Source organism: Corythoichthys intestinalis, chromosome 4, assembly GCF_030265065.1.
Source record: "Corythoichthys intestinalis isolate RoL2023-P3 chromosome 4, ASM3026506v1, whole genome shotgun sequence".
NCBI classification, from domain to species: Eukaryota; Metazoa; Chordata; class Actinopteri; order Syngnathiformes; family Syngnathidae; genus Corythoichthys; species Corythoichthys intestinalis.
Genome location: NC_080398.1, coordinates 9,548,502 through 9,570,196, shown reverse-complemented (window position 1 = coordinate 9,570,196; position 21,695 = coordinate 9,548,502). Strand labels below are relative to the sequence as shown.

Genomic DNA, 21,695 nt, shown 5'->3' with positions numbered 1-21,695 from the left:
GTAATAGTCAGAGAATCACAACATTTAAAAAATAAGGTCTTAATGAAACCTTTTTTTTCAAATTTGTAAAAAGAAAAGTCAAAATGAATATGTGTAATAAGCGCTCTAATATCTATAACCTTCGCTAAATCCTGTTTCTTTTTCTAATGGAACCTGCAGATGCATGTGTTGACTTGCATCCATCTTTTTTTTTTCAAAAAGAAATGTCAAAATTCTGAATTAGTCTCTAAATCATGAAATTTTAGGCGTATCAAATGTGATACATTTGGCAATAAAGGGTTGATTAACATTAGTTAACACATTTTTAGACAATAACTAATGTTTAACTAACATTACAATAATTAAAACAATTTCTTATCTAACATTTATTAATATATTATTTAACATGAGTCAAAGCATTAGTTAATGCATTAGTCAATGCATTAGTTAATGCATAACCAGACAGTACCTAATGGTTTGGTAAAATTAAAAATATATACGCCTATATAGGGTTAGGGTTTGTTGACTTAAGCAATAATAATTTCTTAGTTATGGGATACATGTGCTACACTTTACAATAAGGGTCCAAAAAGCATTCAGTAATGGTTAATAAAGGTTGAGGGGGGAGAGTTTAAGCATTTATAATTTCTTAGTTAAGGGACACATGTGCTACACTTTACAATAAGGGTCCAAAAAACATTCAGTAATGGTTAGTTAAGGTTAAGTTATACTTATGAGGTACGTTTACCTAAAATAATACCATACTTAAGGTTATGTTAGCAGCACCCAAGGACTCACAGAGCAATGTTTCTCATTTTAAAATAACTTCTTACTTCACTTACTAGTACCAGTATACATTAATAACTATTTATTAATGCACTAATGTATATGTGAGTTAATGTTAAGCAATGTATTATATATATCATATATTATAACCTAACCTTAAGTATGGAATTATTTCATGTGAATGTACCTCATAAGTATTACTTAACCTTAATTAACCATTACTGAATGTTTTTGGACCCTTATTGTAAAGTATAGCACATGTGTCCCTTAACTAAGAAATTATAAATGCTTAACCGCAACCCCCCCCCCCCCCCCCATGCATGAATAATGCATTAACTAATGTAAATTAATATATTACTAAATGTTAAATAAGGGATTATATGAATTATTGTAATGTTACTTGAACGTTAGTTATTATCTTTAAATGCATTAACTAATGCATTAACTTAATGCATTAACTCATGTTAATTAATATATTAATAAATGTTAATCAGTGATTAAATGAATTATTGTCATGTAACTTAAACATTAGTTATTGTCTAAAAATGTATTAACTAACGTCAATTAAGGGATCCTTATTGTAAAGTGTTACCTGCGAACCTCGTAAAATGACACCCAATGTTATGAAAAATAATGTAAATATATACTGTATATTTTTAAAAACACTTCAGTGCAACTGTAACGTTTATAATGTGAATTGCTTGTAATATAAATAACTATTAAATTCAGACAATGCAGAATCTTAAATCCTTTCATCTCCCAATCAGAGTAAACGAGGTGCCAACCCCCTGGGTCTTCAGCTATTAATTTTACATCATTGACTTACAGAGTTTTTAATGGCTTCTGTTTAGTTTCTCCTCACTCTCTTTACTTGTCTTCACTCAACAGCGGCTTCTGTCACTCCTCTCCTTCCTCACTTTTTTCCGTCTAGGAAGGGTAATCTCTCATGTAGTAATGTGCCGTGACATTTCATGCTACAATAGGATTTGTGAGATGCAGTGTATTCTCATGATTCTGGGGTCTTGCTGACAACCTTGCTATCTGGCTGATTCTGGACGGCTAGGAGCAACTATTGTGTTTGTCGTAGTTTAATCCTGGAGATATCCATTGTCAAATCTGAAATGCAAAACAATATTAAAGGTTAAGTGGTGCTAGTTAGTAATAACCAACAAAACTGTCTACTGTCAAGCAACAAGTATGATTTCAAGAAGAATATTTATTATATCTGATTCATTTCTTTAACTGGGCAAAGAGTTCTGCGACAGATTTTTTTTTTTTTCTGAATTGTTTTCAGTGTGCAGCCCAATAATAATTATTGTGCTAAAAATGTGGTGTGTATTTGCACACGTACATTTTGACTAGTGTTGCACCGATAACATTTTTTGGCCCCAATACCGATACCTGGCTGTGCAGTATTGGCCGATACCGATACCATACCGGTACCACCAGGGGCGGACTGGTAATCTGTGGGTTCTGGAGGATCACAGAACGGCCGGTGCCCTGGACGGCCGGCGGCCGCCATTCATTATAGATCACTGTTTTTGTCCCCCCTAGCCCCTGATTATCTACAGTTTGCATCCAATCCGACAGGTGGCAGCAATGCGCCTGGCTGTTCATCGCCAGTCCGATAGAAGAACGAAAGAAGCACAAAGTTGCCTTCATTGGTTCCTTGTGGAAGCAAAATGGCGACGAGCGTTAATGCCCAATATGGATGGTGGTGGCAAAAAAAGAAAAGAGAAGGGTGGCGCGGAGAAGGTTAGGAAGAAAAAAATTAAAGAAACTGGAGAACAAAGCATTAAAATGTCATAAATTGACAAATATTTTCGCAAGCAGCAGTCTGGCTGCAACGGCCACGTTGGGTAACAGCAGCCCAGCCCCGGCGATGATGAGAGGGGGCAGCCGCTTTGACGTGCAGCCGGTGCAGGGAGGGAGAAAAATAGAGGGAGGAGGTAATGATAAGCTGGTGGAAGTTCGAGAGGGAAGTTCCCCAGACAAGCGCAGAGCAAGTAAAAAGGGATGAAGAGGGTCACTTGCTCGGTATACTGGCAATTGTTATCCACAAGGTAGGTACATTTTAAATGAAATAAATGACAATTAAAGGGTTAGTGCCAGCTAGTCGATGTACCCGTTTGCAATCGTGTCAAGTTATAATATGCTAGTCCTACTATCACTCTCCTAAGAAAAAATATTATAGCTGTAAAACAACGTATGCACACGCAGCAGCAATATTAATTCAGAAGAAATATAACAAAATATTAATAAAATGAATGGTTTTACTTTAAAGTTTAGGTAGTTAAATTGATATATATTTTTAATCATTTATATATCGTTTTGTTTTCTGGTTAATACTTTCCAATGAAGGTTATGTATACAGGATTTGTCTTGAAATGTTTTTTTGTATTTTCATTGAAATGTATTATTTGTATGGCAAGATTAATTATGGCAGGGGTCTCCAAAGTCCAAACCGGTCCTCAAGGGCCACTGCGGGGCCTGGTTTTTCTTTCAACCGATCGAGTACCGACAGTTTAACCAATGAAGTTTCTGCTAAAACAAGCAGCACCTGACTGCAATCAACTGATTACACTTGTAAGACACCAGATTGGTGCAGAGGTGTTGCCTTGTTTTGTTGGAATGAAATCCTGTGCCCGCTGCGGCTCTATGTGGAATAGTTTGGAGACCACTGAATTATGGCATAAACAATGAAATCGTTTTATAGACAGAGATATATAGAGATATATTATAATCAATTGGATACATGAATGAATGAATGAATGAATGAATTTATTGTCATCATCATCATAATCATTGACAGTTTCAGAATGTGGAATTTGCCCGAATACATAAAACTTGCTTTGAAGAATACATTTTCATTTGTTTATTCAGGTCTATCATAGAGCTAGTACAGAAAATGAACCCAACTCCAGTTCAGCCTTGCAGTACTTTGAGCGCCCCAAGTCAGACAGTGACAGTCTAGACATATTTTCTTCATTTTCTCTTAAAGTGCAAGAAATTGATGCATTTTACAATAAAATGTAAAAAAAAAAAAAATTCTCCCCGAGGGTTTGGCGGTATGCCCCCGGACACCTCTACGGGGTCTCTTTCCCTTCGTATAGCGTATCTTGTGGGCTGGGCTGAGTCAAAGTCCAGGGCTGCTTTTTAGTCCCAGTCCGCCCCTGGGTACCACCCCGATTATATATATGTGTGTATATATATATATATATAAAATTTTATTTATTTATTTATTTATTTATTTATTTATTTTTTCCCAAAGAGCTACATAATTGGATGTGAAATCATTGCTATCAAGGCTTTGTCAGGCTGTTGCTTACCTTTGCAAAATAGGAAAAAGAGTAGTACAAAGTATAATACTAGCCCAACAGTAAGAAAGTAAAAATAAGTTCATAATAATAAACTCTGAATGAACTGAGTAAACTTTTTTTAAACCTCTCAAAGGCCAAACAGTGCAACTTTCATGAAATTATTGTCACATTCTGCTGCTGGTTAGATTGTGTTTTGTTGCTGGGCTGTTAGTGGGGGCGTTCCTGACGTCGCACCTGAATCCAATGCGGGCTTATCAACGCAGCATTTAAGCACGGGTGAGCTCAGAGAAGGCTGCTAAGATATTTGCTTTGCTGATCGCCATTTGCCATCTCGCACTTTAGTCTCGCTACATTTGCTTGTTACGCCTCTGCATTGGGTTTTTTCTGTTAGTGTGCTGCACTCGTTTGTAACCTCTACCCTGTGCAGGCATTTGAGTGTTTTTATTTTGGCTTTTTGGCTCGCTGCCTATCGTCTTAGTTAATCTTCGAGTTTTTAGTATTGAGCTCCGTCGACTTGCTGTCACGGACTCCTTTTGTTATTTCTACTATCCCGCGATTGCATGTTATTTTTTGTTTGCAATCATTAAACCCTTGTACTTATCCCCCGCTTGTTGTCCGCTTCGAGGTCCAACCTTGTTTCCGCATTTGCGGACGCTCACAATTATAAGTAACAATAATTGACCACAGCATCCCGTCTCTCTATTAGCCTCGTTTTTTTCGGGAGGGGGTGGGTCCCTTATTTCTATTTCTGAAAGGTGGCAACCCTACTTTGGAAACACTTCCCAAATTACTGTGGCATTTCTTTCATTAAAAGACAGTAAAAGTAAAGTAGACGAAGTAAACTGACCAGAGATAGTTGCTCCGGTCCAGCGCCCTGCTTCCTCTGGATAGCAGTCCTGCTCTTGCATGCTCAAACTCGTTGTGTTCGTTCGCGTTTCGTCTTCAAATGTTTTATCAGGTTCGAGGTATTGAAACCGGCCGATTTAACTCCACATCTCCAAACTTTCAGGCCGCAAATCTTGCATGCAGCCATTGATTTTAATTGACGGGATTTCTATTTTGAAATATTTCCCGACCGCCGCCATGCCGCCATGTCGCCATGTCGGCCATGTCATTGGTCAGAAGTGGCTATTGGCCCATTCTCATTGGTCTGGAGCAGGCCAATAGCGATAGCTGTTTGGTGTTCACGTGTCATCACACAACACAGAGACAAAGTGTAGTGAGCGCCAGGAGAAAAAAAAAAGGCTGCGGTCAAATGTTATAATAATGGACCGGTAAATGGTGTCGGCGCCGTCTTTGTTGGTACTCGCCGATACCGATACCACCATTTTGGCCGGATCGGCGCCCCCTGCCGATACTAGTATCGGTATCAGTGCATCTTTAATTTTGACAGTAGAGAAGAAAATAAATTTAATTCAAATCACATTGTATTCTATCTATTGACAATAAAGGCTTTATATTCTATTCTATTCTATTCTAAATTGCGACAAAAGTATTGTTTATTGTTGGTAAATTGTAATGATTAAATAACACGGTACCAATGAATCACATGCTTCTATTGTGAAACTTTTTTGGTTGCAGCTTGACAAAAAACTCTTAAGATGTTTTACAGTATGTATTATTATTATCATTATTATTAGCCCATTCAGTTTCTAAGACACAGAGAATGGTCAATCTGTGTGTCTTTATAGGCTGGAACAGTTTTAATGTGCCACATGGGAGTTTGGTGTACTCCCATTGTGGTTGTTTTATATTGTGCCATTTATTCAGTTGTTGGGGGACAGAAAGAAAGACAGCAAGAAAGATCAGAGGGAAAAGTGAAACAATTGAATATACAGTATATGCTCCCTAATATAGGTCCCGCTGCTATCTTGATATGACTATTCTTACCAAGTGGGTAAGGGAAGATAGCTGAAATAGGAGTGTCATGGAGTAAGGTGAGTGCACGAGGAATGTTGGTAATGTGTAGTGGGATACCCAGTATCTGGACAAATTACTTATGATTATTAATGATGTCATGTTATCGTTAATTCTAGCAACAGCAATTTCATATATTTGTATTTGTCTAGTGGCACCCAGTCATGTGTGTACCCTTTCTAGCGTGTGTGTGTTAGGCTAGGTTGATACTGCAGGTCTTAATGCACAAATCAGATTTTTTCGTGTTTTTCCGACTGGAGTGAGGCATTAACTTGACGGTCTGAACGTGACAAGTAACATAGAAGTGGACCATTTCAAATCCGATCTGGGTCACTTTTGTATGTGGTTTAAATCCGATCCGGGCCACATTTTTTCAGAATGTGGCGCGGTCTGAACTGTCAAATCTCCCAAATCGGAATTCATGCAGGAATTACGTCAGTAAAGAGCGAGAATGGCAGGTAGGATTGCAGCGATGGAGCTGTACATTAGCACTCGGCTTTTTGGGAAGAGACGGGCTTGACAAGTCATAAAAAAAATAAACAAAATGGGGGTGTGGGAGCAAGCCTTAGAATGCTCGTTTTTTTATTTTTATTTTTTTTTTGTGATTGTGCTAAATGAGCAGTACTGTATTTCAATATTGCTTACAAGGTCAAGAATCGGGGCAAACTGACCGTATGTGAGTGCATGTATGGACGACGCACACACAAAATGTGCATGCATTCCATCAATCCATATAAACTCTGAATATAAGACTAAACATGTATTATTTATGTCTGTTATTTTTGTCCTTTTATGGAAATCAAAATAGGATCACCTTAGAACGATGCAGAGCCAGCATGTGTAGTCATTTGTTTTGATGTTTTGATGCTTCTGCGCATGCGGGTCAGTTTGCTCAGCGCGTGTCGCACTGCGAGTTAGTGTGCATACGTAATACTTGAAAGTGCTCAATGGACAGAGGCAGGCTGAACGGGCAGATATGACAAAAAATGGGAATTGTACATCAAGACCTGCAGTATGAACCTAGCCTTTGTCACACGGAGAATGAAACTGGCGAAAAGGCAAGGCACCACCCCACCCCCCCACCCCCCGCCTACATCCATAGCTGTTGGAACACCATCCACCCCCCAGGACCCACGGCACTATATATTCTTGAGTGACAGCTTGCCAGATTACTAATGACTAATCACGATAGAAAATGCATGCATTTAATGGTCCAAATCAGTTTCCTTGAAGGAATTATGGAATCGAAAAGAGATATGATGCAGGTAACAGCTGAGAAAAAGGAGGCATTGGTGTTTATCTCACAAGTAGGGTTGATGTAAGAGGATAGGAAGTGGGGGTGGTAAATGTGCTCATCAGCCTCATACTCAGATATAAGAGGAGCTGCCATGATCTGAACGCGGCAGCAAAAAAGAAGAAAATGACTGTTAAACACTTTACTATGGCATTTATGTTATTAACATTTTATGTGCTCTAAAAAGAAGAAACGGAAACATTTATGGGAGTGTAAGTATTGGAGGGGAAATATAACGTGTTTTAGATGGCATATTCCTGATTCTTGGACTTGCCTCAGTTGTGAAATGCATATAAAGAAAACAATTGCGTGACTCCCAGCTTTGATGTACAGTGGTACCTCTACATACGAAGTTAATTCGTACTAGGATCTTGTTTGTAAGTCGATATTTTAGTATGTCGAGCAGGATTTTCCCATAATAATACATGTTAATTCCATTATTTCGTTCCACAGCCCAAAAACCTACACTAAATCCTTAATAAATACTGCTGGTACTATTACAAATAGCAATTACACATACCAAAACAAATAAATTATTAATAAAAACAAGAATAATAAAATATAATAATGCCTATAATATTGTAACGAATTGGGTTCTAATGTGGCAGACGTGTTTTGCGTGCTGTACGTGAACGGACCGCGTCGCTGACGTGACAGAGAAAGCTAGCGGTGTAGTTCAAATTTTGCTTTCATTTTTAATGTTTGGTTGAGAACACCGTCAACTGGGGTGGACAGTAAGCATGTTGTGTTGGACAAGTTCTGAAATAAATGATGAAAAAACTGACGAAGCTGGCGATTTCTTTAGCGAAGTTACTACAATAATAAGTGTCACCTTAAAGTGCGTAGGACAGGATAAAAAAAAGTCTTAAATAGCATTATTATGTGAATTAGAATCATATTTTGAGACGATTCGACTATATACAACAATTTGGCAAAGCGCAGATGACGAGAAATTCGTGTTTTAATCGGCCGTCTAGCCATGCCTACCATTATAGAGCTCTAGCGTCCCCAACAGGTGGATGGTGTCAGCGGGAGAATGGTTTCATCTGATTTAGTATGCAGCCCATTGAGGGGGAATTATTCAGAACGATGAAAATGCGACGAAGATTTTTTCCCTGTTGCTAAATAGATGGTCTGGTCATGACAAATAACAATCTTGTGCTAAATGGAATATGAAATAATAAAAATGCATTTACTCAGTACGACATGGCAAAATTACTCCAAAGTAGTCAAAACTGTCAACTTCACCTTTACTGTCGCACCTCCCAAACCCTATATTATGCCCCTGTAGTTAGTCAGGCTTTTGACATTTCCCTGCCCCCCGGCTTCAAGAATGTAAACAAACCAAGAAGCGTGACAGATAGCTGACATGCTAACCCGAACTGAGCGAAGTCTCAAAGTCTTATTTTCGAAGCCAAAAATCACACAAAACTAGCCCGGCTCATCATCGCCGATCGGCAACCCGCCTGGCGGAGAGCAAGTTACAGCTCGTTCCCCTGCTACTACGGACAGGAGAGCTCGCCGGGGAAGCAGCTGGACAATGACCGCCGAACAAACCGGCAGACGTTGAAGGAGCGTGTAGCTGCCAAATGGTCAACACGAATATGGCAAAATAATGCTTTACTACACGGCGAAGACGTAAACAGCGAGAGTCATACGACAGCAGCTGCAGTTGTTGTGCAGCTAACATGACAATGTGTATGAGGAGAGCTTTTTACATGCCAATCAATGATCAAACGTAATTAGTCCTTTTTTTTTTTTTAAAAGAAAGTTTGTAGTGTTTCCTTTGTAATCGCTGTATTCGCAGCTATTTTTAAACACAAAGTTGCAATTTCTGATCGGGTGGAAAATTTGACAGAACACCGTGCACAGGAAGAGGACAACAAGCCGAGTATAGTGCTCTCCTGGCGGGGGGATGTGCGACAAGCTGCCGGTGTTGTCGGCCGAGTTGACAAGGAGCATGTCAGCCACATAATGCAAGCCACCTACTAATGATCCCAGTATTTGACAAAATACAAAACCCGATATTTACTCACTTCCTCTTAAGTCCAATGGTCCCACAGTAGTAGGGCTTGTTTTGCCCAATATCCACCGGTGAATGGGAACCTTTTGAAACCCCACTAAGGCTAACACGCCTCTCCCTGGTGGAGAAACATTGTTCTGCAGCCGTTTCGCTGGCGTGATGTGAAAAATAAACTAATTAATCCACAAAATCAGCTGAATCCTTAGTCCTTCTCATACAACAGTACGGCTGGACAGTGAAGAGGACTCCTTCTACCGTACACGTCACAGCGCCCAGGGATTCCCCTACATTTAACAGATTGTGGCGCACCGCCACACCAAAATAAAAGCCGCCACGCCTTGCAAATGAGATGCATTTTATTTATTTATTTAATTTTTTTAAGGCTGTTTCAAACTAGCAGCAGCCGAGTGTGAAGAGTTCAGCGGAAACCTATTCATTGTGTATTGTAATGTTCGTAACTATGCGGGGCCACCTTAACTCATTTGACAATCGGCCTGGGGAGCTGTGACGCAAGGGGAACGAGTAGGAAGATTGGGAGAACGAGCGAGATAGCGAGAGATAGAGGTCGCATGTCTTGGCAGCCCGCTGGTATTTTGTTATCATATTTCTTTATTATTGTTACCACAATAAAGTGGGTAAGCCAATACAGACTTCTCTCCTTCTTCCCCATATCCGGGGCATTACAATAGTTTGGATCAGACTTTTCGGCGAAAGTGGGCAGTGGATGGCCGTCTTGGACAGAAAGCAAAGTTTGACTGAATTTGCGCGGAGAGGCGGGGCCCAAAATGAAGCCTTGCTCTATTTTCAGAGCACCGGTCACAGTACAAGATTTATTAGTTCAAGCAGAGTAAAATGATACATATTCACGGTACAAGAAAGTCGTTTCCCTGTCCACCGATTGGTAAGAAAAAGCTGTGTGTACGAGTGAAGTGCAGGCGCTCCCGTTAGGGGGAACATTTCACGCGGAGTGGCTATTTTTCGACACAACACCGGCGCGCCAACTTCGACAACGAGGGGCAGGTGTACTTTATCTGTGCTGTTTCGGCTGACGGATATACGCAATTATGGTTGACGAAACTTTGATAAATGCGCTTTTTTTTCAAGTTTTGCGAGCTCTGGGACACTCGAAAAATGACTCTCATACCTCTCCTTGCTAAGTTAATGGTAACTCGATGTGCGTTTGTGTGGAAATTTAGTTCACGAACATTGAAAAAAAACTATTCACCTTCTCACCGAATCTAGTAAAACTCTTTGCACGGCTATTAGAATCCCCCACCCCTTGAAATGGGTCCGTTGGCAGAAGGACTGTTATTGTTGTGGTAATGTAGTACTTATAAGGGCCAAATAAAAGGAAAAAGAAGGACTAAGACGGTGGTCTGCAACCCGTGGCTCTAGGGCCGCGTGCAGCTCTTAAGCGCTGCTCCAGAGGTTTTTTTTTTTGAAAATGGAAAAAGATGGGAGAGGGAAATATATTTTTTGTTTTAATAGGATTTCTAGGAGGACAAACATGACACAAACATTCTTTCAGTTCATTAATATTGTAATGAAGTTAAACTTGTAGTGGCATCGTACAACAGAGTATTCACGTGGTGCATCATTCTCTATAGCACAGGTGTCAAACCGATTCCAGAAAGGGCCTAGTGGATGCAGGTTTGCTTTCCAACCAATGAAGATGACACCTTTTCACCAATTAGATCTTTTACATGTGTAATCAGTTAAACTTTGTCAGGTGCTGCTTGTTTCAGCAGGAAGTTCATTGGTTAAACTCTCTGCACGTTATCGGTTGGAACAAAATCCAGCACCCACTAGGCCCTTTCTAGAATTGGTTTGACACCTGTGCTCTATAGGATCCACTGCAGGGAAAATAAACATTTAATCATGAAGGCTAATTTTGTATTTCTAGCCAACTTAGTCATTTCGATAGTAAGCTAATAAAGCTAGTATCAATGCATACAGCCAGTGTTGCTATCATTATAAGGCTTATACAAGGCTTTTAATTTTTTGCGGCTCCCGACATACTGTATCAGTTTTTTATCTTTTATTTTTTGGTCAAATATGGCTCTTTCAACATTTTGGGTTGCCAACCCCTGAGTCACTACGAGATGCAAGTCGTACTATTGCTACGAGAAAAAAAGTCGTATTATTACGTAGGGTAAAGTAGCTGTAATCAGCTACGCATTTTACGTACATGTACCGTAGCTGAGAGCTACGACATTAGCCTAGCTAATGAAATATTTCAAATATATCTTCGTTATGGTTCTTATTAAGGGAAAAAAATAATGGAGAAAAAAAAATTCGCCGTGGCACGACATGGTAAGGCTGTCCGACTGCGATGCAGCCCACCACCACAGCTTCAAAAAATTCTAGGGGAAACACTGGCGCCCTTTTTTCTCAACTTCTTTTTTCACCACCTGTACCAACCTTTTCGAAACCAGTGTTGATTTCTCGCACAAGAAAATCTGCCAAGCATCCGTCTGCGGCACTGTCATGTCGTTGTATTTTGAGAACATTTTACGTTGGATGTCGAAAAGATCGTGTGTCGACACGATCGTATGTCGAGGTACCACTGTACTTTGAAATGTTACGTTCCTTTGGCCACAATCTTTATCTCTTCTTTAAGATTGAGCCTTTTGAGATCCACCTGTCATTGTGAAGAATCCATTTTCAGTTGAGTTGAAAAAGTCAATTGCCTTAAATTGTTAATTAAATCACTTTCCAGGTTATGCTTAAAGCCCTTGATGCAGTATCTTTAGTTAACTGTAAATTATAACCAAAATATGATGAGTTTTTATGGGGGGCCGTTAGGGACATAATTCAGGATTACCTTTCACACACACTTATCAAACGTTCTCACACACTCTATTGAAACATTTTCTGCGCACGTATAGATGTGAGATTCTCGCACGCATACATGTGATATTCACGCACACATACATACGAGACGCGTGCACGAATACATGTGAAATATTTTTTGCGCACGCATATATATGAAATCCTTGCACGCTTACATGTGAGACCCGCGCGCGCATATATATGAAATCCTTTCACGCTTACATGTGAGACCTGCGCGCGCATGTATATGAAATCCTTTCACGCTTACATGTGAGACCAGCGCGCGCGCATGTATATGAAATCCTTTCACGCTTACATGTGAGACCAGCGCGCGCGCATATATATGAAATCCTTTCACGCTTACATGTGAGACCAGCGCGCGCGCATATATATGAAATCCTTTCACGCTTACATGTGAGACCAGCGCGCGCGCATATATATGAAATCCTTTCACGCTTACATGTGAGACCAGCGCGCGCGCATATATATGAAATCCTTTCACGCTTACATGTGAGACCAGCGCGCGCGCATATATATGAAATCCTTTCACGCTTACATGTGAGACCAGCGCGCGCGCATATATATGAAATCCTTTCACGCTTACATGTGAGACCTGCGCGCGCATGTATATGAAATCCTTTCACGCTTACATGTGAGACCAGCGCGCGCGCATATATATGAAATCCTTTCACGCTTACATGTGAGACCAGCGCGCGCGCATATATATGAAATCCTTGCACGCTTACATGTGAGACCAGCGCGCGCGCATATATATGAAATCCTTTCACGCTTACATGTGAGACACTCACGCGCATGAATGTGAAATCTTTGCGCTTATACATGTGAGACACTTACGCGCATACATGTGGAATACTTTTTGCGCACGCACACATGTGAAACAATATTTTGGGTGCCATGTTTGTACTACATGTCGAATCCATTTTGACTGGGAGTGGATGGAAAGGAAGATCGGATGTCTAACACTGTCATTACCAGCCGTGAAGTTAAAGCTGGCAGTATTTTCATGCTCCTAAATGTTTCCCATTCAGAAACAGCTCTAACTGTCAACACGTTGCAAAAATGAAACCTGGATGGCTCAGGGTGCGTCATTGAGATTCGGCGTCTGTTGTTGTACGGCTGGCGCTGCATTAACTTACCATCACTTCCAGCGAATGTCGACGGAACGTGGGTCCAGAGCATAGCTGCAATCAGCACGAAGTACCGCAAAATATTTGCATAAATATATAGAAATAATGTATATATATACACACACATACACTATACAGGGTGATGAAAAAAAGAATGGGCCAAAACCATTGCGGTAAATTGGGGGGGGCAATAACTACATTGACACAAGTATTGTATATTTTTGTTTTTATTTCATGCTTTACAAGTGCTCAATGTGACCACCAGCAGCATCACGGACAATCAAGCTGATATGACTAAATTTGTTAACTTACTTGATAAAGAGACTTTCTTATCAAATTAACAATTTCATTAATCATTTCAGTCTATGTCAATGATTTTGAAAGGAATAAATGTGTGATTTTGGCACATTGTTTTTGAATCACCCTGCACATACACACATACATCATACGTACAAACATAAATTATATATACAAACATTCCTTATATATAATTATATTATGTACAATATGTATGTATAATATGTGGTCAATAAACCTTACTGCGACATTTTATTCTTAAACACTGTCTTGCATCTGTGAATAAACACAATTTGCACTTCAGTCTACAAGGCATATATATTTGGCAATTGGAAACAAGGTGGGATGGTTTTTTTTATTATTTCAAAACAGTTCCAATGGACTTCTTCAAATCTGAAATTTTACCTTTTTCATCAGTCATATGCAAACTGATATTGACAATCAAACCACACTCGGTATAGTAGCTTAAGATCCATTTTTATATACATATTCAGTAACTTAAGTACTGTGGAGGGGGGGGACAAGTTAGTCCCTCACATGCCGTTTTACTGAATTCTCATCCCACATGCAAAACAAACATTATTTCTTTTACACATTTTAAACAACGAACCAACCACAACAATATTGCACTCAAACCAGTGTGGATAAAATAATGATTTGTTGTAGTGTGGGACATTTCCAACACCGTATATCCTGGTCTGCTCGCGTTGTCGTAGCGGAACTGTTGCCCCGATGCGAGGCTAGCTGCAAAGGCTACCCCAAGATGCATCGGCGTGCCCGGGCATCAGTCTCGGGGTTCCCGCGCAGCGTGCGAAAACTCTACCACCGAGCCACCAACACTTGCAATGGAAGACGGGCAGCACGCTGAAATGATTAATCACAGGGTACACAAAGAGACAGACGACCATTGGCACCCACATTCATACCGTCACTGAGTGGCAATTTATCCTGTGCTTCTCTTTGTCGATATCAGCAGGTAACCTGGACTCGTCCGGATACTGGCCTCCATTTAAATGTGCCAAAAGCCGGAGGAACAGTTGACGCCCACTTCAATTGTGTCATAAGCTACAATGTAGCTTATTGGTCAAACTAACGTCTTTTCCTCCACGACCTTAGAAAATAAAAGCAGGCAAATTAGGTTAAAGAGGAAAAAAGGTGATTATACAAAAAATAAACAGGTCCATGACCCATATTTATATTATATATGTATTTATACTTTTAAGAATATTGCCAAACTTGACTGATCCTTCATACAAGTAAATACACTGCCAATGGGAAAACCCATTGGCAGTGTATCAAATACTTGTTCTCCCCACTGTATATATCCCTTCTGTCGCACTAACGTATTATTTGGAAAAGGCCCAATAATGAATCGTAATATGCAGCCCTTTTACACTGTCTACTAAAATACCGTGCACACTCATAACTGAGAACCTCACACAACTACACAAGTCTTTTTTTTTTTTCCGAAAGTAATGCTAAAAATAATAGAATTTTCCAAAAATTACATTTCGGTATAAAAAATGATAGAGAAATACACACTATTATTTCTAGATTCATTTAACAGTTTTATCCAGGAAAAAAATGATTGGAAAGATTTGGTGTTATACATTGCTGCACACTTTTTAAAAGATAATACATTTCCTATGAATATTCAGAAACATTTTCAAAAAGGTAAGGCCACTTAGAACCCCAGAGGTATTGATATGTTGGTGAAAAAAACAAAAACTTGTAAAGACATAACATGATTTTTTTTTTTTTTTTTTTTAGGGTTGGAAAGGATATTTTTAACGTTTAATTTTTTAAAACCAAAGACAGAGACTTGTCACAGATAGCTTTGTTACAATGTAATAAAAAAAAAAGCAAATCTGGTAGTTTTCAGATAAATTGCTATCGTTATTAATGCATGTGATAGAATATTTTATCCAAGCAATAATTTGCTCATCCCACTAGTAATTTCTTTTGCTTATGTGAACAAGAATTTTGTTTTGATGTTACTAAGTATGGAATAGCAATATACACAGGTTCAACTCAAGGAGCAAGGGCAGCTAGTAAGAAAATACAACAACAACATTTATTCAAAGTACTACAGAACTCACAAAATCATATAATCCCCAAAATATACACAAACTATCTAAATAAAAAATATTGAATTTGAACAGTCCCTTCAAAGTCTTTTGCTGCTGTGCCTCAATGTCTGTTGTACTATTCAGTGTATGTGTGCACTATCGGGATAGTGTGACTGTATATTGTGTGAAGAATTTTGTGGTGAAGGTGACCTTATCTGCTTTGGGTGATGCTCCAACAGTTGGCTGAAGTTGAAAAAAATTGGTCCTCAATCCCTCATTGAATCAGGCCGAATCCTCCTTGACATCAATTCTGTCTGTCAGATGTAGATCCAGCAATTAAAAACAAACAATCTGCATATCAAGAACTTAATTTTCAACCAACCATAGAATGTACAGCATGGCAAGTATAACCTACAATACTGGTCAAAATTGGTCGTTTCCCACATTTAACTATTTGTTCATGAATTGTACAGTGACTGATACTAGCCCACCTATCGATAATACTTTCCAAAAATGCATCAACATACAACATTAACTTATTTGTATTTGAAAAAATAACATCTTACTATATTTCCAATTTCCTCCAATTGTTTTTTAGACAAAGAAAAGACACAATATCTTGTAACTCAACTCTACAGGAAAACGTGTCTATGACATATCCTCTTGCATAGTAGCATAAAGCATAGCAACTCACCAGACACTTGTATCACACAGAACTCAGATGTAATTCGCTGATTAGAGCAGTCTGGAACTCGTCTGCAACAAAATCAACCTTTTATGGTTTCGCGTACATGAAATTGAAATACGTTTTTTCGAAACCATTACCAGTTTTTCTTTGGTTTGAAAGAGGTCGCGCGAGCGTTAGCGTTTTCTCCATTAGCGTTCATAGCATCTTCATTTCCCAAAATGCAACGCTCATATACCTGGTTTTAGTGCAATGCAAGATCATATAATGCTATCTAGTGGACGTTTTAACTAACAGCAGTCATCAAAAATACAGTTTTAAATAAAAACCATAAACAATACCTTTATCAGTGTTCCACTTCATTATAGAATGTAGGCTAGTACTGAATGGCTGTGAATATGTAGTTCGATTTCATCCCTGCTGACCCTTATATCGATTATAATTTGATGTTGATGAGGCCGCACAATACTTTGGACTTCCTTACAATCTCAGCCAAGTAACATCTTGAAACATATTTATTCAGACAGGCTTTCTTCCTCATAATTCCATTATTCTTTTTAATTTAACATTGTTGTGGGTTTTATCTGTATGTGTGTATTTTAACTTATTTTTTACCTTTTACCTTGTACGGCAATCTTGAGTGTCCTGAAAGACACTTAAAAATAAAATGTAATATTATTGTTGTTGTTAATATTATTGTTGTTGTTTTTTAATGCCACGTTTAAAACACACAATATAATTTATTCAATAATGCGAAAAAAATCTTAAACTTTATTTAGATCTATCTTTATCAAGCTTAAAATATATGTGCTAATGAAAATATCTTGCTTTCTTGATTATTCAACCATTCAATTTATTATAATTCAATGGCATGCATCAATGTGGATACTTATAATTACCGAGACTTATGTCTGATAGCTTTTTAAGTCATACGTATCTGTACAGATGTTTTCACATGCATTTATACGAACGTTTGACCAAGGAATGTGAGATATTTTTCAGTCTTATGTGTGAGAGGTTATTCACTTGTGTGTATAAGAGGCTCTCAGTAATGAGACTGCACAGAATCTCACTTGTGTGTAGAAGAGCATCTCACAAATGACAGTGCACGGCATTTCAGTAGATAGTATACGAGGCATTTTATAGTAGGAAGCTGTACTGGTCCTTTTCAAAATAAAAGTATTTACGGCGGAAGCGATATATTTTTACTTGTATAAAGCATCATTCAAGCTTGGCAACATTCTTAATAGAATAAATACATATATATCATCTAAATATGTGTCGTGGACCTTTTTTTTTTGGTGTGTAAAATCACCCTTTTCCTATTTAACATAATGTGCCTGCTTTTATTTTGTAAAATCGTGAGGGGGTGACGTTAGTTTGACCAATAAGCTACATTGTAGCTTCTGACGCAATTGACGTGGGCGTCGACTGTTCCTCCGGTGTTTGGCCCATTGAAATGGAGGCCTCGGGACGCTATTGTGGACGAGTCCAGGTTTCTTATCGATTTCGACCAAGGAAGCGCGGGATGAATTGTCACTCAATGACGGTATGAATACGATGTGGGTGCCAATGCTCGTCTGTTTCTTTGTGTTCCCTTTGATTATTCATTTCAGCGTGCCGCCCGTCTTCCATTGCAAGTATTGGTGGCTCGGTGGTATAGTTCTCGCACGCCGCGCGGGCACTCCGAGACAGATGCCCGGGCACGCCGATGTATCGTGGGGTAGCCTTTGCAGCTAGCCTAGCATCGTGGAACCAGTTCTTCAACGACAACGCGAGCAGACCTGGATATACGGTGTTGGAAATGTCCCACACAACAACAAATAATTTTTATTATATTTATTTATACCACACTGGTTTGAGCGCAGTATTGTTTTGGTTGGTTTGTTGTTTAAAATGTGTAAAAGAAATAATGTTTGTTTCGCTTCTGAGATGAGAATTCAGTAAGCGACATGTGAGCTACTAACTTGCCCCATCCCCAGTACTTAAGTTAATGAGTATGTATATAAAAATGTATCTTTAACTTTAACTACTACACCGAGTATGGTTTGATAGTCAATATCAGTTTGCATATGATTGATGAAAAAGGTAAAATTTCAAATTTGAAGAAGTCCATTGGAACTGTAAAATAAAAGTGTTGCACCCCCCCCCCCCCCCCCCTCGTTTCCAATTGCCAAATAAATATGCCTTGGAGGCTGAAGTGCAAATTGTGTGTTTATTCACAGATGCAAGACAGTATTACAGTTTATGAATAAAATGTCGCAGTATAGTTTATTGACCGCATATTATGTGTACATAATTTTATATAGTGAATGTATGTATATAATATTTTTATATATATATGATGTATGTGCAGGGTGATTAAAAATCAATGTGCCAAAATCATCACGCATTTATTCATTTCAAAATTATTGAAATAGACTATAATTATTACATTTTTAATTAAAGTACTTACTTTTTTTTTTTTTTTTTTTACTTTAACAAGTAAGTAATCTTAACGAATTAAGTCATATCGGCTTGATTGTCTGTGATGCTGCTGGTGGTCACATTGAGCACTTGTAAAGCATGAAATAAAAACAAAAATATACAATACTTGTGTCAATGTAGTTATTGCCCCCCCAATTTACCGCAATGGTTTTGGCCCATTCTTTTTTTCATCACCCTGTATAGTGTATGTGTGTATATATGTATGTGTATATATATACATTATTTCTATATATTTGTGCAAATATTTTGCGGTACTTCGTGCTGATTGCAGCTATGCTCTGGACCCACGTTCTGTCGACATTCGCTGGAAGTGATGGTAAGTTAATGCAGCGCCAGCCGTACAACAACAGACGCCGAATCTCAATGACGCACCCTGAGCCACCCAGGTTTCATTTTTGCAACGTATTGACAGAGCTGTTTCTGAATGGGAAACATTTAGGAGCATAAAATACTGCCAGCTTTAACTTCACGGCTGGTAATGACAGTGTTAGACATCCGATCTTCCTTTCCATCCACTCCCAGTCAAAATGGATTCGACATGTAGTACAAACATGGCACCCAAAATATTGTTTCACATGTGTGCGTGCGCAAAAAGTATTCCACATGTATGCGCATAAGTGTCTCACATGTATAAGCGCAAAGATTTCACATTCATGCGCGTGAGTGTCTCACATGTAAGCGTGAAAGGATTTCATATATATGCGCGCGCGCTGGTCTCACATGTAAGCGTGAAAGGATTTCATGTATATGTGCGCGCGCTGGTCTCACATGTAAGCGTGAAAGGATTTCATATATATGCGCGCGCGCTGGTCTCACATGTAAGCGTGCAAGGATTTCATATATATGCGCGCGCACTGGTCTCACATGTAAGCGTGAAAGGATTTCATATATATGCGCGCGCGCTGGTCTCACATGTAAGCGTGAAAGGATTTCATATACATGCGCGCGCAGGTCTCACATGTAAGCGTGAAAGGATTTCATATATATGCGCGCGCGCTGGTCTCACATGTAAGCGTGAAAGGATTTCATATATATGCGCGCGCGCTGGTCTCACATGTAAGCGTGAAAGGATTTCATATACATGCGCGCGCGCTGGTCTCACATGTAAGCGTGCAAGGATTTCATATATATGCGTGCGCAAAAAATATTTCACATGTATTCGTGCACGCGTCTCGTATGTATGTGTGCGAGAATCTCACATCTATACGTGCGCAGAAAATGTTTCAATAGAGTGTGTGAGAACGTTTGATAAGTGTGTGTGAAAGGTAATCCTGAATTATGTCCCTAACGGCCCCCCATAAGTTTTTAACACTAGAAAACCCAGCAAAGGCCGACTCGGCCCTTCCCCAAGACAAATATTCCTAATATTCCCAAGCAATGGCCGATTTGGCCTCTCTTCCTAAAAAACCCAGAGGTGGCCCAAATGACCCAAGTGCTTTTGAATTAGCAAGTCGTTGTCCGACAGACAGCAACCATTCATATGTAAATGCAACCACTAGACATACATTGTGTTAGAATGCGGCCCAATGGAGGGGAACACACCACGGTTGCACACTTCATATGATAGTTTTTGTCAGTTCAAGTCAAGCTACATTTATTAATTTACATTTATTTATTGAGTTTTACGCTTTTTACAAACTTTTAACTTACTTCTCCTATACTCCACACAGAAAAACAGAAAAAAATGGCCCAAATGTTTTTGCAAAAAAAAAAAAAACGCTTTAGAACTGCAATTTGAGTTTAAAGCAAGATCATGTATATAGTTTAGAATGACTGGATCTAATGGAGCATGAATTGTGGCCATTTTGTCTGAAGTTAGTACGAGAAAACGTGTGAAAACCTTTGAGAGAAACAGAATTTGTGTCATGAGAAGGTGGAAGGGAGCGGCCCTGAACAGTTTCTTTGAACACACTGAAATAATGACTGAATGTCCTAATAGTCCTAATTATTATGAAGGGAATATGTACTGCACAGTGTTGTCAATCTTACTTCAAAAAGTAATTAGTTACAAGTTACTAACTAAATTACTTTTTGGGAGAAGTAACTCAGTTACCTCATTGTAAGAGTAAATTGTTACTCAGCAAAGTAACACATGTTACTTTTCTTGTTCTACACGTTATTACAAATATACAATATAAAACATTTCACATCAAAGATGTTTATGTTAACTGATTGAATTGATTTTTTCATTCCTCCCCCAAAAAACATAGGTCAGATTTTTTACTTTTTTTTTTTTTTAAATTCACCTATATGAGAGTTAGCGGTATACAATCTCATTGGGCTGTCATGATAAATGGTAAAAAAAATCACAGGGACCTTGATTACTTGCCATTGAAAATAAATGGGAAATTTGTTTTTATATGTATTTGTTAAAATTCCAATACAGGACATACCATCTTCATAAGTAGGACTCAAGACTCGAAAAAGACTCAAGTAAGGCTACTTTAGCTGTGTAGGGGGTTGGGCGAAACCTTGCTGAGTGAGGCTGCTTTCTCTTTCGCCCAACCCCCTCCTCAGCTAAAGTAGCCTGACTACTAGTCAATTTGTTTCAGACACTTATTTCTTACTTGCCTACTGTAGGTTGATAAATTTGTAGGTAGATTTGTGTATGTCTTAGTCAATCCAAAAAAAAGGTTCCTTCAATCAAAGTATATATTTTCAATCGAAAACAAAAGTCACTTGAATGAAAGCAAAATGTGTTTGAATGCAAAAGTTGCCTGAATGATAGCTTGTTTCTGAAGCAAGAGTGGTATTTACTAGTCTTGCATATTTTTTTCCCAGCCATTTCATGTGAGGTGTTTTTCTTGTTACCACTGTTGTGCTTAGTTGTGGTATTTCTGAATATCTATGTATATCAA

At 38.8% G+C, this 21,695-nt stretch overlaps 1 protein-coding gene and 1 long non-coding RNA gene across 3 annotated transcripts in view; one reads left to right on the top strand and one right to left on the bottom strand.

The window, feature by feature from the left end:
* LOC130914519 (RNA-binding motif, single-stranded-interacting protein 3-like) overlaps positions 1-21,695 on the top strand; it is a 227,298-nt gene that overhangs the window by 25,597 nt on the left and 180,006 nt on the right. The window lies entirely within an intron of this gene.
* Positions 13,931-16,574, bottom strand: LOC130914520 (uncharacterized). Its single transcript, XR_009062948.1, has 4 exons — positions 16,491-16,574; positions 16,360-16,421; positions 15,876-15,979; positions 13,931-14,707 (listed from the first exon to the last, which is right to left on the bottom strand). It is a non-coding gene; the product is annotated as an uncharacterized LOC130914520 (long non-coding RNA).